Genomic DNA, 15,922 nt, shown 5'->3' on the forward strand with positions numbered 1-15,922 from the left:
CTGCTGTTTTCTAACGGTGATAGGAAATCGAAGAACAAGACGCGCGATTCCCCGGGTGGGGGGGTAGAACTCAGGTGGCAGCCACTCAGGCTCGGGACTCGCTGTGGACCGCCAGCTGAGGTCTAAGAGGACCCACGCCTCCCACCCTGCGGCGCCCGCCCCGGGGCGGAACGCCCACCCCAGGCTGCCGCTCGCTCAACTGTCCTCCCAGTGAGCGCCCCGCCCACCGCTGGGCGGTGAGCCACCATTCTCGCGAGAACGCAGCTAGTCTCGCCTCTTCGGACTGCGGGCTCTCGCGAGAAGAGGCGTAGGAGCCGGCCTGCAACCTGCCGGGCGGCTCTTCGTGGCCGCGGCGGCGGCGCTCTGAGAAGCCGCCCCCACAGACACCTACGGAGGGCTCCAGGAGAGGAGGAAGCAGAGGTGTCGCTAGCTCCGGCCTTTTCCCTAGGCCCTCAGTGGACGCTCAAGGCGGACTACAGGTTCGAGGGTGACTGGACGTAGCTGGGGAACTCGGTGGGGGCGGCGGCGGAGGTGGAGGCGGAGGCGGAGGCGGAGGCTGGGCGCGGAGGGGGCCGAGGAGGAAGGGGGAGGAGGGCGAATCTGGGCGTGAGAGCTGGGCTGCTTCGGCGGTGGTCTGCTCATCTCGGACTGTGCTGGGGGCCCGTGGGTGGGGTTCTGGGCTCCGGCGGCTGGCCCCCAGTTCGGGGAGGCAGGGGTGGGACTTGGGTTCGGGGTGCTGTTTTGGGGAGTCTCGAGGCCCGTCCCCAGGGGTGAAGGCGATAGCCTCATCCCTCCTTTCCCGGGCCGAGTGAGCCCGTGCCCGCCCCTTTTCTGTCATCCCGGGGCTGACGCGGCGACGTCCTGAGGAGGGCGCATCACCATGGGGGATCAGGTGGCAGGGAGTCTCCCTTTCGGTGAATTGGAGGGAGACCTGACGTGCCGCGTGCTTTTAAGCTGTAACAGCGTCGCGTGCGGTAAACCTTTGTTTTCCCAAAACTTGCACAGAACAGCTAATGTTTTTGTTGTTCGGAGGCAAGTTTGCCTGACACCCCTTATCCTCCTGAATGGAGTGCGGGGAGGTGACACAGCAGTGGTCGGTGAACGTGGAGGCAGAGGGACCATCCCTGGTCCTCGCAGACCTCCTACTTCTCCTTTCCCCCATTTTTGAGTCCATGATGAAAAGACGTTAATCTAGACGTGCTGAAGATAGAGCCTCACCTGTTGGTCACTTTGTATGCTTAGCGTATAAAAATTATTAAAATTTTTTTTTTTTTGTCTTTAAGAGTTTTCGTGCTTTGTGTTTAAACTAACAGTTGATGAAGCAGCATGGCGTGTTGACTTTATTTAGACAATAGAGCACACGGCCCCCTTCCCCAACTACGCAGATAGGATCAAGATTTAGATAGGTTAGGGATAGATTTTTGAATTAAATAGACTGTAGACATTGAAATAAGAGATATGTAATAAAGAGTGCAATAACAGGGCCAAAAAAAGGTTCTGTACGGGAGAGCCCATCCCGGACTGAAGTCCAAGTATTGAAAACGAGGACTGCAGTGGTGGTTTGAATACACAGCGGAAAGCAGTAGAGTGTGCTTGGGAAAGGATTTGATGGTGGAAGACTGTTAAAAAAGTGGGTGAGGAGAATTATTGTTGAAGGTGTGTGTTTCATAAATTTTCCTAACGTTTCTCAGTATTTGTGACCTAACTGCTATTGTTATACATCAAGGGAAAGCCGGGAAAGGAGGTTCTAAATCCTTAAGAGGATCCATGGATTCAATCAGCAAAGTTTTTAGTGTCTCAAAAATGTTTTTGAATTCTTTCACCTTTCCCCCCTCTCTCCCATAAAAGCTTTCGGATGGGCTTTTTATACCTTCTGTATGTCACCCTTCTACCTACCAATCTGAATTGTTTTCTTTCTCACCCTTTTTTCTAAGCCCTGTGAGTTTTTTAATTAACTGTGAAGGAGCAAACAGTTATAGTCTTTGGCTTTTTACATTTAGATGACTTGGTGAAGTGTGGAAGCGATCTGGAAATTATTTATGTACCTTTCAAAGAACTAGTTTACGAATAGTACACTCACATGCCTTCAGGTAGTAGGCAGATGAAAATGAAAACAAGTGAAATGTACTGGAGAGTTCATGCCTTATTTAAGAGGGACACCCAGTTCTCAGGCCTACCTGATTAATGCCCCACGTGAATATGGGTCTTTCTCCAGAGGCTTCAGCTTTCTCGAGAGGCTTCAGCTTTCTCGAGAGAACACAGGAAATCGACATTTTTGCTTGCAGCCTCTTGATTTTTAAAAATGTTGGCAATGAATTAAAACAACTAAAAATAGCTTCGTATGGCCCAACCAAACCCAAACCTGTCAGTAGTTGTATCCAATTTAGGACCTCTGTTATAGGTGAGAATTAATAAGTTTTACAGCTGAAAAAACAATTTAAAGCAAGTATGCTAATTAGTTTGGAATTTCAAACCTAGGAGGACTTGAGAAAAATGTCAAGTCTAATTGAAAACAGTAGATAAGTTTAATAGGCAAGTTTAATAGCCTTTAAATTCAGTAGGGCAAATTGACCTGATACTTATTAACATTTTAACTGGAAATAACTGAAGAAAAAAACCTCTCAGTATTTATGGCTTAATAACTCAGGGTTCTGAGCAATGCTAATTTATAGTTATCTTGTAAGGAAATTGACTTATTGAGAGTTCTTTATTGTACTTGCAATTAATATGTAAAATTAAATCCAGGAGACTTCCGCAATTCAGCTATGGTTTTGAATGATTAATGTTTGCTGTACCTTAATCCCACATTGTCTTCCCAGTCGTTGAATTTTACTGGAAGCAGTATTGATTCCTTGGATTTTATTCCCTGGCTCTTGGGGATGTGGGGGAGGGTCATTGGGATGGAAAAAAATGGGATGGGGAGAATGTGATGTGAGAAACAGGCACTCATGTGCTTTTCTCACATTGTCTATTAAAAGATTACTAGTTAAAAAAAATTACTAATTTTTCTTGTAAGAACAATAGGTACTTTGATACGTTACACACAGTGCCTTATACATAGTAGAGCTTAATGATATTTGTAGAATTGAACCCTGGTGGATTAAACCACATTTATCTATTAGTGTGAAGTACTTTAATCACATAATCTAATTCATGCTCAGACTGTGAGGAATGGGAATGTAGAGGTCGGACCTAAGAATGAAGTGGACCCTAGGCACACAGCGGGCAAGGTGAGGGTCTTTGATGGGGGAGAGGGGGAGAGAGGAGGCTAGGGGAGGGAGTTTGGAAAAGGAGGAAAAAATAGTTCAATACTCTTTTGTCTACTGTGCAGTTTTACTAAGATCTCTGCCTTTTCGACTAAATTGATTGTAACTCATGCAAAGACTACATAGAATACTGGTTTTTAATCAGGGCTATTATACTTTAGGAGTTTGCAGACTTGATTTTTTTCTTTTAGCCCAGTCTTCTCAGGTCAAACTAGTCTACTATTTCTTCATTCAGTCCCTGACTTTCTGCTATAGGAAGTGAAACAGGAGGAGATCATGTTTGAGGCGTTCCTGCTTGAGGATTTTAAAAACATTCTGCAGAATCTTGTATATTTGGAGATTATGTTAGTTGAGGGGGAGCCATCATTTTCCTCTCCCTGTGTTTCCACCATGATTGGTAAAGTAGGAGGTTCTTTCTTATAAGTAACTTTCCCCCTTCTTCCTGCCTGCCTCAGATGCCTCCCCAAGGAGGATTGAGTGAGGCCAGGGGAAGGAATTGAGTATGTTTTTGCTCAGTGACCTGGTTCTATTTTTGGAGCTCCCCATTCTTAGGCTATCCATCCTCTACTGCTCTGTGTGGTGGATTTCTTTTAGCAAGCGGGACCCTGTGAGGGAAAAGCAACTGGAACATCTGCAGTTCCCAGTAAGTTTAATTTACAATTGAACTTAATAGGAAGCTTTATTAGTCACTGGTTTCAGTTATATTTTTATCTTCATCTCTGAGTCATTTATTATTTTGTTTCTTTGTTGGTTATGAACCCACAGTAAGAGAGGAAGAGGTAGTTGTAGATGATCATTAATGGAGGAAGAACTACTTAAATTTTTTTTTTCTTGGATAGAATGTTTATTAGGGTTCAAACTAATGTTGCATTTCCCCTACTATGTCTTGCTCTGATTTAGTTGGGCATCTTTGAAACTGAGACGTACCTTGCTAAGCAGGTAGCAATTTAGAACTCTGAGGTAAGCAATCAGAATTCAAAGAGATGCTCTCTGGGAGAGGATTAAGAGGTTGGTGAATGTGATTGCAGGCAGTGGGAATATAAGGAGCTGAGTACAGTAGTCCCCTTTTATCTACAGGGAATATGTTCCAAGACTCACAGTGGATACCTGATAACATGGGCAGTACTGAACCCCCTGGTCCACAAACACATTTTCTGTTCATGTCTTCTATCCACAAATTTAATGCCTTTTCAGTCTTCACTAAGCACTTACCATGAGCTGTGGCTGTAATTTGCAGTGTGAGTGCAACAGCAAAACTAACAAGAATTTCTTTTTCCTTCTTTACAATTTCACAGATAGATTCATTCTTATCATAGATCTTAGCAACCTAAGCATACAGTTTCTTTTTCCTTAACATTAAGTTGGTACAAAAGTAATTGTGGTGTTTACAATTTTAACCTTTAAACCACAATTACTTTTGTACCAACCTAATAAGTTGAGAATGTTCACCTTTTCACTTAAAGGAAGCATTTTTCGCCTTCTCTTTGGCATGTCCGAATTGCCAGCATCACTAGCTTGTACTTTGTGTCCACTACTAAGTAAAATAAAGGTGACCTGAACCCTACACACAAGCACTGTGCTATACCACTGCAGTGATCCAGTAACCGAGAAGGCTACGGACTGACCCGTGGGCAGGTCATGTGTACAGAATGAGGATGCTGGACAGAATGATGATTTACGTCCCAGGCAGGATGAAGGAAGCCGGACAGTGATGGTGGGAGATTTCATCACGCTATTCAGAATGGTGTGCAGTTTAAAACTTAGGAATTGTTTATTTCTGGAATTTTCCATTTAATATGGGAGTTGATCTCAGGTAAATGAAACCATGCAAGTGAAACCGTGGATAAGCGGGGGGCAACTGTGCTTGAAACAGTAGGAACTTGAACATAAGAGAGGAAAGATTTTATGTCAAATATGTGATCTTGTGTCACAGTAGATTTCTGAAGATTAGTAAGATGCTAAAAGATATCTTTGCCGATAAAAGTATCTTTACCTTTAATAGTTTAATTATATTTTTCTGTTAAATAATGTAAGATCTGATAACGTGGTATTTTTATCTTTGTAGTTGAAATGAATGATCTATTAGTATTTAGGGTCACAAACTGAAATTAAATTTTAGTATTTGTTTTAGGGGTGAGAGTCTCATAGTGAATTACTGAAATACTACTTGGTTAGAAACTGAATAACACTTTTCTAAGTTCATTTTAAATTGCTGTCATACTTTTTTGCTTGGAATACCTTATTTGGGATAATTTAGATCTGGGTTTAAAGCCAACTTTTAGTTTTATAATATAAAAGTTAACCTCAGTGAGCCTTTGTTTCCTCACATGAAAAGTGGAGATAGAACACAATTGTCAGGAATTTAAGAACGAAATGAACTAAAATATATACAAGTGCTGTGTAAATAGTAAAATGAAGTAATTTGTTATCACTTTGTTCTTGTTTATGCTTAGAGCATAGCATTCTGGCCAGTGATCTTAAAACACATCCGTCAGGTAAATTTACATCTACATCTCTCTCTTATTTGGAGGGAACAAGTTCAAATTATGGTATTTACAGCCTTGCCAATATGACTCTTCCACTGGAAATTACAAAGGTTTTTCTTTTCTTTTTCTAGTCAACATTGAACAATAGGAAGCTTTTTTCCTTGCTTTTCATGTTGGCATTCGTTGACTGATACCTGGTATTCTATGTAATTTGAAAGCCAGGTGGAATAGTAGAGAAAAGGGAAAGGAGAATAGATTGAAGAGAGAGATGGTGTGGCATTTTAAAAATCATTTATTGGGATGCTGTTAACTACTTCTAAAAAATAAAACTATTTTATTTTTATTAACTTGCAATATTTTCCTTAAAGATCTTTGACTGTCTTTGTTAGTAGCAGATGAACAGAAAATTATTTTGAGTTTTCTATTTGTATATTACATTAAATGTCATCTTAAAAATAAATTTTAAAGCTTAGATACCCGAGGAACAATCTCAGGTGCAAAATTGTTCGACAAAACACTTTTATAATTTTTTCATTCATGGGTGGTCATACAAATAGTGCTGGATTATTTTAAAGGTAATTATTTCATTCGGGGCAGTTTGCTTTATACAGTGCAGGGTTGAATTTGATTTTTCTCACATTTAGAGAGCAAGCAATGCTACATGCTCTGTTCCTTTGGCTCTTCATTCGTTAATTTAGAGTTTTCTTAAAGAAGTTCCTATAAGATGGGTACCTAACTATATGACATTATTGTTTCCTTCTTCTTGAATATTCCAGATTGCCTGAGTTTCTCTTTTAAGAGAATATTTAGTTATTAGAGAGTAGTGGAATAAAAAACCATAATACTGAAAGTACTTTAAAATCACTGACTCTGATTTTTGGAAGAGAAAACTGACATGCAGATTAAGCCCCCTTGCCTGATTTTGATAAAAGATACTGGCTGGTAGTGGGAAAGCCGAGACTAGAATACAGGTCTTAGTCTCCTGTTTCTGAGTGGTTTATTCCAGTGATCTCCCTACTACCGTGTTTCCCTGAAAATAAGACCTAGCCAGACAATCAGATCTAATGCGTCTTTTGGAACAAGAATTAATGTAAGACCCGGTAGATCAGATCAGATTAGATCAGAACAGAACAGAACAGAACAGAGAACAGAACAGAACAGAACAGAACACTGGGTCTTGTATATTAATTTTTGCTCCAAAAGACGCATTAGAGCTGATTGTCCGGCTAGGTCTTATTTTTAGGGAAACAGGGTAGGTTGCTTGTACTACTAAAGTGTATGAGAAGCTTGTTCGTTGTGCCGTATGTAGAAAACAGTAGAATTTCCAATCTCTTTTTCATTTCTATATTTTGTGTATATGTAGTATATACATAGTACTGGTGTGACAATATATATGCATTATTTATATGCATATAATATGCTACTTTTCAAGTTGGTTGAACTCAAAACATTAAGAAAGGGAAAAGGTATCATTTAAGAAGAAAAGTGATATGATATCTTTGATTATCTTTTCTTCCCTGGTGAAAGATATTATTTAACAGTAACCTTGAACACTTACTGATTTTGAAATTGTTTTACAATGAGTACTTTGAAAAATTACTTATGAAGGTAGAGTTTTTGGAATAATTTTTAAAAAGTGTATATATAAAGGTATATATACTTTCTTTCTGACTATAAAAGTAATGCATTGCATGTCATTTGGCAAAGATCAAAGAAAATGGCATCATAAATCATGACTCAGTGATAATTGCTTCAAGTCACAAACACGCATGCACACCCAAAATTGAAATTATTCTGTATGACTTAAAATTATTATTTTAAGAAATTAAAAGAAAATTTGAATATGATATAAATACTAGATTTAAAAATTAACATTTCCTCCCTTCTTTGTCTCTTTCATTTTCCTTCTTCCTCTTACCATAAATGCTTTGATAAACATATTTCTCAGGGTAAAATGTTAAAAGTAAGGTGTTTTTTCTTTTTCTTTGTCAAAGTGTCTGATACACTCCAAGTTTTACAATGGAGTAGCTATTTTCCTTGTACTTTAGCCATCACTGGCTATCATTAAAGAAACAGACAAATCTTTGACAGTTTGATAGGTTAAACATCTCAGATTTAACTTGGATTTCTTATATTACTAGTGAGGTTGAATATTTCTTTTCCTCTTGTTTTCCCACTAGTATTCTTTTTGTAAATTGCTGGTTTATGAACTTTGATTATTCTTCCATCATAGTGTTCAGATTTTTTAATATGGAGTTATAAATGTTCCTTATGTAGTGAAGATTTTAGTTCCTTATGTAGTGAAGATTATATCTTCTTTAGATAGAAGATATTAGTGAAATTTTTGTATTGCAAAAATTTTTTATAGTTTTTCATTTATCTTTTGTAGTTTGAGTTTTTATGTAGTCTAAACTAATGCTTTTTTCTTATTGGGAAATATTGGGGAACAGTGTTTTTCCAGGACCCATCAGCTCCAAGTCAAGTCATTATTTCTTTTCAATCTAGTTGTGGAGGGTGCAGCTCAGCTCCAAGATTGAAAACTAGATTGTTTTCAATCTAGTTGTGGAGGGCACAGCTCACTCACTGGCCCATGTGGGAATCGAACCAGCGACGTTGGTGTTCTGAGCACTGTGCTCTAACCAGCTGAGCCAATCATCGGCCCCTAAACTAATGCTTCTTGAAAGCTGGTCTGCAGTCCTAATTCTGATGAAGTTTTCACTGGCCTTTGTTGGGAATGTTAGCATAAAGTGGCTGGCTGCACATGCCTGTTTCTCATACTAACAGTCTTTGCCTGTTTTTCTTTGATCTGAGGCTTAGAAATTTCTTTTTTGTTCTGAGAGTCAGATCAATATCCATTTACATTTTGTTATTGATGTGGCATTTGGGGAAGATAAAATATGAGATAGGAAAGGATCATCTGCTCAAATAGTTAACCAATTCATTTTTTAGAACCTATCTGTCTAACCTTGAATCTATCTGTTTGTCATCACTCTTTGTCTCTTAGTGAGTTGAAATGCTCCCACTCCCACTTTTTATTTTCTGGGTTTATCAATTTGATAGATTGTGTATTAAATTTGAGAGACAATATAGTAGGGTGGAAAAAACACTGAATTTGACTCTAGAGATACATATCTGAGTCCTAGTTTATTTATTAGCTCTGTGGCTTGAGGCAAAAGCATCCCTTTAAGCCAATTTCTCAATATTTTAAAAGGGACCACCTTTGTATAATAAAAGACAGTGCTTGTGTCACTGAATATTTTGCTATGGTTCACTTAGTGCTGAGATATCTCTTACCTACCACACTGTGGTAACTTTCCCAAAGGAGGATAGCTTGACTTTATTCTTCAGGAGCCCATTCTGATACGTATCGATCATTGCTTACTGTTCTAGATGGAGGTGTTTAGTAAGAGGTGAAGGAATTTGAGGATTCGGCAACGCTTTATATTGCTACTAAATCTGCAGTTACATATATAGTGTACGTCTACTGTTTCATTTATTTAAACAAAACCCAAACCATAAAATGGTGCAGTTTAGAACATGGCAGTAGTAGGACCTTTAGTTATTTATTTAATTAGAATATATAAATTATTGTGTGGTTCAAATATCAAAACTGTATGAAGAGTACTCAGAATTCTTGTGTACATCTGTATTACTTCCACCCCATTTCCACCCTGCCCCTGTAGGTAGCCATTGCTGTTAGTGTCTTATTTATCCTTCTAGAGTTCTTTTTGCAAAAACAAGCAGGTATGTGTATATTTGTATGTATGTATGTATGTATGTATGTATGTATATGTTTATTTGATTTATTCACAAAAGGTAGCAAACTGTATACTGCTTGTGTTGCACCTGCTTTTTTTTCTCTTTTACTTAACAGTGTATCTTGGATAGTAATCCACGTTAATACATGGGGATCTGCTTTATTTTTTAAATAGATGCATGTTATGTCATTGTGTGGATGTACCATAGTTGATTCAATTAGCCTCTTTTGATGTAATTCAGATTGTTTTCAGTCTTTTGCTGTTACAAATAATGCCACAGTGAATATATTTTGAATATTTTGTTTAGTATTTGTGGAGTTGTATCTTCTGGATGGATTCTTAGAAGTGGGACTGGTAAATGTTTGTGAATTTTGTTAGATATTGCAAAATTCCTCTTCATAGGTATTACATCATTTTGTATTTTTCATTAGCAGTATATGAGAATGTAGAGAATGTCTGTTTCTCCACAGTCTCACCAACAGTATATGGTCAGAATTGGAGGTGTTAATTTGCATTTCTCTTTGAGTAGGTTGAGCACGCTTTCACATGTTTAAGGCCGTTTGCCTTGATTTTTCTGAGAATTACCCATATCTTTTGGGCATTTTCAATTTTTCTTTGGCGGGGGGGGGGTGGGGTGTCTTTTTCCCCTCCTTTTAAAGAGCTCTTAATATAGTAAAAAATATTTGTTTTTGTTTTGTTTATTGTTTCTGCTGCTTTTTGCAAGGCAAAGGTGTTTTATTTTTACATAATCAAATAAGAAAGGTTTTTCCTTCTTCCAGGTTCTAAAGGAAATCACCCATGTTTCTCTCTCTAGTATTTGTATAATTTCATTTTTTACATTTGGATAACTGATCCATTTGGAGTTTACCCTAGTATATCTGTGAAATATGGATTCAATTTTGTATTCTTAAATGTTTACCCACTTGTTCCAATACCATTTATTAGTGTCTATCCTTTCCTCAAGGGCTTTGAGAAATCATCTGTCAAACTTTCTTATGTTTTAGGGATCTATCTCTAGATCTTTTATTCTGTTCATCTGTCTATTCATGTACCAGTAGCACAGACTTTTAGTTTTTGAAAGAAGCCTTAGTGATCTTAGTGATCTTAGTTCTTAGTGAATATAAGAACGTTTTTGTTTTATTAAAATGGAACACTAACCATAATACTAAGATACAAGATACATAGAATCTTTCTTTGGGAGCAAGTATTTTTGTCTCAAGGCAAATTTTAGATTCCTTAAAATGAAGCATTTAGAGGAAAAATAACTTTATTGGTGGAGAAGGTTCTGATATTCTGCCTCTAACTGTGCTAGCATATATAGTAGTTACCAGCCACATGTGGCTATTTAAATAAATTAAAATGGAAAATTAAAAATTCATTTCCTCAGTTGTGGTGCGTTTTAAGTGCTTAAAAGTCACATGTGACTAGTGCCTGCTTTTTGCACAGTGTAGACATGGAACATTTCCATTATCACAGAAAGTTCTATTGGGCGTAGCACGGCAGTCTAGAACTTGAGTCATACTTAGGGCCTTTTCTAGCCTAGTGAGTTGATGGCAGATAAACAAGCAAAAATCTGAAAGGAATGGAAGGTAATGGGAATAATGAATGGGTCAAAATGGAACAGCATGGTAAAGGTTGTATAAAAAATAAAACCAGTTGTGGTATATATACACAATGGAATACTATTCAGCGTTAAGGAAAGATGATATAGGAACATTTGTGACAACATGGATGGATCTTGAGAATATAATGCTAAGCGAAATAAGTCAGACAGAAAAAGCAGAGAACCCTATGATTTCACTGATATGTGGTATATAAACCAAAAACAAGACAAACAAATTAGAAACAAGAACTCATAGACACAGACAATAGTTTAGTGGTTACCAGAGGGTAAGGGGGGTGGGGGGAGGGAGATGAGGGTAAGGGGGATCAAATATATGGTGATGGAAGGAGAACTGACTCTGGGTGGTGAACACACAATGGGATTTATTGATGATGTAATACGGAATTGTACACCTGAAATTATGTAATTTCATTAACAATTGTCACCCCAATAAATAAATTAAAAAAATATATATATATATAAAACCTACTTAAAAAGCCCAACAGAGGGAAAAAAGAAAGCATTGCTTAAGGGTCTGACTTTGTTTAAAGGGTGCTAGTTCTTAGAAGTAGAATGTAATCTTGTTTGATTTAGGCACTTCATCAGCTTGTTTGAGATTTACCTGTATTGAATTTTATGTCAGGGGGTTTCCTTGTAGGAATTGAAGGTGATTTGCTTCAGCTAAGATGTTGCTATTTTTGAAGGCAGCACTATTAGTCACAGAAGAAAAGGAAAAATAGACACATATACACAGAAAACAAAACATTAAAGTTTCTTAAAGAATATATACAAAATCGTGCCTTTTAATGAGTTTTAAAAATTTAACCACTGTAATCAGCATCTAGTTTTTTAAAGTGCTAATCAGATAATGTAGATACTTAGAAAATGCTTAAGATATGGAAAGATTTTCAAACATTTATTGAGCTAAGATGGGGAAAAATTAAGCGTTTCTTGAAGTATTAATGTCATGAATAAGAAGTCAGCAAAATTTGAACAGAAATTTTATAAAAGTGATAAAATCAGTTAATTCAAAAGATTTAATCTCTAGGGCCGGCCCGGTGGCGCAGGCGGTTAGAGCTCCGTGCTCCTAACTCTGAAGGCTGCGGGTTCGATTCCCACATGGGCCAGTGGGCTCTCAACAAAAAACAAAAAAAAACAAAACAAAACAAACAAACAAAAAAAACATAATAATAAAAAAAAAAAAAGACAGAAAAAAAAAAAAAAGATTTAATCTCTAGGTCACCTCTGGAAGATCAAGGGCTGAATATGGATTGATTTTGGAAACCTTACATTTTGGTGAATAAGATATAAGACATGGAGACCCTTTAATAAACTAAGTATATGACTTGTAATGGAAATTCTATATGATTTTATTAAATCTATTGAAGTATCCCTGGCAGTTAGCAAAATGCCTGTAAACGTGCTAAGTACTCAATGAGTAGACTTTGAATGAAAGCGTAAGTCAATTGAATTTGATATCATGGAACTAGTTACATAAAATTTAGTCAGATATAATCTAGTGTAAAAATATACTGAATAGACTCGATTAGCTTTATTTACTTCCTGTTTTCCTTTCTTTTTTTGTTCTTTTTCTTTTTTTCTTTTCTTTTTACTTGCCTTATTTTAACTGCAGCAAATCAGAAAAGGACAAGCCTTGAGAATTGAAAGGGCATCTGTGAAATGTAGACAGGCAGCTTTGAGGAATATTTTTGGGAAGTTTGTGAATTGTGGACTTTTTGCTCATTTGAGGGTGAGATTTACATGATTGGTGCTCTTTACTGTAACTAAAATATAGGTATAATTATATAATACTATTCTTTTTTAAGACAAGGTAGTGAGTTAAAGACTGTCTATATAAATCTTCGTAATTTGTATTTCCACTATTGGATTGTTAAATGTCTTTTAGTTTATTTCATCTTAATTAAAACATTTTGTAAAAGCTTACATACAAGTTGTACTAAGCTGTGGGAACACAAGTATGAATCATTTTTTCTTGTCCTCAAGAATGTTACAATTTAATGGGGGACATGCGGCAGAAACATATTCTATCAATGTGTAATTGTTATCAGAGATCGGGGTTCTTTTATCACAGGAAGGCATTCCAGGATGTATGAACAAACAGTGCTACACACAAGCCAAGGACTTATTTAAAAAAAAAAAAAATTTACACACATACACACACACACAGGTGTGGGGGGCGGTGCCAAAAAATGTATACAAGTGGACACTTTGGTCATCGTTGCTCCAGCAGTAGTTCGCTGTAATCAGAAATGTCTGGACGCTGATGGTAAGCACTTCGCGCACCTCTTGTAATTGCAGAAGCCAAACGTGACTTGTATTCTTCTTTTGTTATTGGTATATATTATTATAATTTTAATAGTATTCCGTTCTTAAAATGTGTATACATTTTTTGTCACCGTGTTTGTGTGTGTGTGTGTGTGTGTGTGTGTGTGTGTGTGTGTGTGTGTATTCCCAAAATGCGGGAGTGGACAGGCCTAGGAGGAGTAGTGACTGTACCTCAGAACAGAGAAAATTTAGGATTATATTTAAATGAGGTGCGAAGTATTCAGGGGTGGTGTTACAGGCCTTCCCAGGGATGGGCTCTTCTGTTGATGACCACTCCTTCCAGTCAGGAGGGGGGATTTCCTTGTAGGAATTGTCATGGTGACACAGAGGGTGGGGATTTTTCCCTGCTTGCAGTGCTAATGGTGTTATGATCCATTAGTTAGCTATATTGTTGCACCTTTTCTTAGGAATGATCCCATCTCCTTTGTTTTCCCTTACATCCTCCTTTCCTTCCTCCCCTTTCTCTCCCTGTGGCCCCATTCTTTCTGCCTACAGTAACATGATGGGGTTTAGGACATTCTACCCCAAAATATGGTGCCTTGGCATATTGAATATTTTAAGGTGAAGGAATTTGAGAAATGTCATGTGCAGGAAGGACTTTCTGATCTGTGCCTGAAACAGGTCCTAAAAGCCTCATGTGGCAAGTGTCTTCTCTGTATCCAGGGTACAGGAAGGAGCATCCTGAGCTCCAAAGATGAAGTGACAGAGGAATCTGAATAGGCTTTGCTAATGAGGTTTTCTCTGTTTACTACACTTATCTCATAGTCCTATCTGACTTTATCCTTTCTGACCTTCCACACTTGCTTCTACTCGTCATTAAACCTAGCATAAGAATACTCCGCTTTAATCATTTTTTTCAGGTCTTTATTTCCTTATGGAGGCTCCTTCATTTCCTTATGGAGGTCATGTAAAATTTATATTAACTAAATTTGTATGCGTTCTCTTGTTAATCTGTCTTTTGTTACAGGGGTCTCAGTCGATAAAAGGGTAGAGGAAAAAGATATTTTTCCTCCCCTACACTAGATGTTAACCATATTTAAGCAATCAAAAACTGAAACAGAACTGAAACAGGGCCTGCTTGGGACCCCCATAGTAGAGGCCTCACTGTGTCCCCAGCCTCACCTTTACTTAACCTACCTATAGCTTAATAATAGGTCATCTCACTGCGAAGACTTGTCCTGTCCTACCCAGTTCCCTGTTTTAAAAAATAACCCTGAAACTTATGATTAATACCCTTAGGCTTATTGATCACAACCTCAGTGGTCCACCAGGCTAATCCCATCACTGTTCCTGGGTTGTTGACTCCACCATAGAATCACGTGGCCACAGGGAAGGCTCCACGCAGACTCCCAGAACCCTCACATAGCCTCCTGAGGAACACCCAGATTTTCCCTTAAATACCGCAAGCTGGACTGTGACTGTTAAGGCAGTAAGAGGGGGTGTTTATCTGCTGCCTTCTCAGACCAGTGGTGCTTTGATAATAAACGCTTATTCTATGACCCAACTCCTGTGTCGGTCTATTGGCTGAGTGGCACGGGCAGCACAAGCCCTGGACTCGATTGGCCTCTGGTTTTAAAACTACATTTAAGCAGTAAAATTAAAGAAGGGAAAAAGTTTTTGTAACAAAACTACCTCCAAATACTTTATTGTAGACCCTCTTCCCATTATCATGAAAACAGCATGTGGCTCTTTGATGACCATGTAAAAGTTTGAGATATTTTTGATGTTGAGTAGAATGGGAGAGGGTCAAGTGTACCCTGGAGAAATTAGAAAAACTCAAATGAGTAGAAATTCCATCCTTAATCATTCTTCCCCTGTCTCCTGTGTTGTGATTTTTTTTTTTTTTTTTACGACCAGGACATGGATTATACCATATTCATTTTTTTATTCCAACCATCTAGCACATTTTAGGTGCTCAATAAATGTTGAATGGCTGTTTAGGAATTGTCATCTTCTGTGATCTCAGAAGTCGAATAGAAAGTGATGAATGAACTAATAAAACATGCAAAATTTACATTCAGTAGTCTACTAGAGAAAGTCTGTAATGTGCTCAGCATTGGGTTATTGTTTAGGGTGTTCTGTCTCATTTATTTTTTACGGCAATTTGATTGACGTGATAGTAGTAATAGATAAAATAATGGTAATGAGAACTGTGTTCTTTTCTTCATTTCACATTTAAAGAAATTGAGGTCTTGTAGGTTAAAAAGCTTGTACAAAGTCATACAAATGGTTTTACCTAATTCCAAAACCTTTTTTTGTGGTCACTTACTATTGTGGTAGAAGTAGAAAAATTCTCACCACTTTTCATAATCGGAAGTTTATGTATGTCATTTATAGCAGTTGGAGGATAGCTTATTGATGAAGTATGCTAGGGGTGGTAATGGGGGCAATATGATTTGGGTTTTTGATCAAAAAGTGGTTTAATTGTCATGCTATATGTTTGATACTTATAAATATTAAACA

At 37.9% G+C, this 15,922-nt stretch overlaps 1 protein-coding gene across 6 annotated transcripts in view; it reads left to right on the forward strand.

The window, feature by feature from the left end:
- Positions 1–280: 280 nt before the first annotated feature.
- The window catches only part of BTBD10 (BTB domain containing 10), a 67,343-nt gene continuing 51,701 nt past the window's right edge, over positions 281–15,922 (forward strand). For 2 of the 6 annotated variants that reach the window (XM_081063977.1, XM_081063980.1), the window contains exon 1: positions 281–479. The gene's annotated coding sequence lies outside the window, so the exon portion shown is untranslated. The remainder of the gene's footprint in view (positions 480–15,922) is intronic. The other 4 variants (XM_081063983.1, XM_081063981.1, XM_081063978.1 and 1 more) reach the window with 4 other exon arrangements.

The sequence above is a fragment of the Rhinolophus hipposideros genome, assembly GCF_964194185.1.
Source record: "Rhinolophus hipposideros genome assembly, chromosome: 10".
NCBI classification, from domain to species: Eukaryota; Metazoa; Chordata; class Mammalia; order Chiroptera; family Rhinolophidae; genus Rhinolophus; species Rhinolophus hipposideros.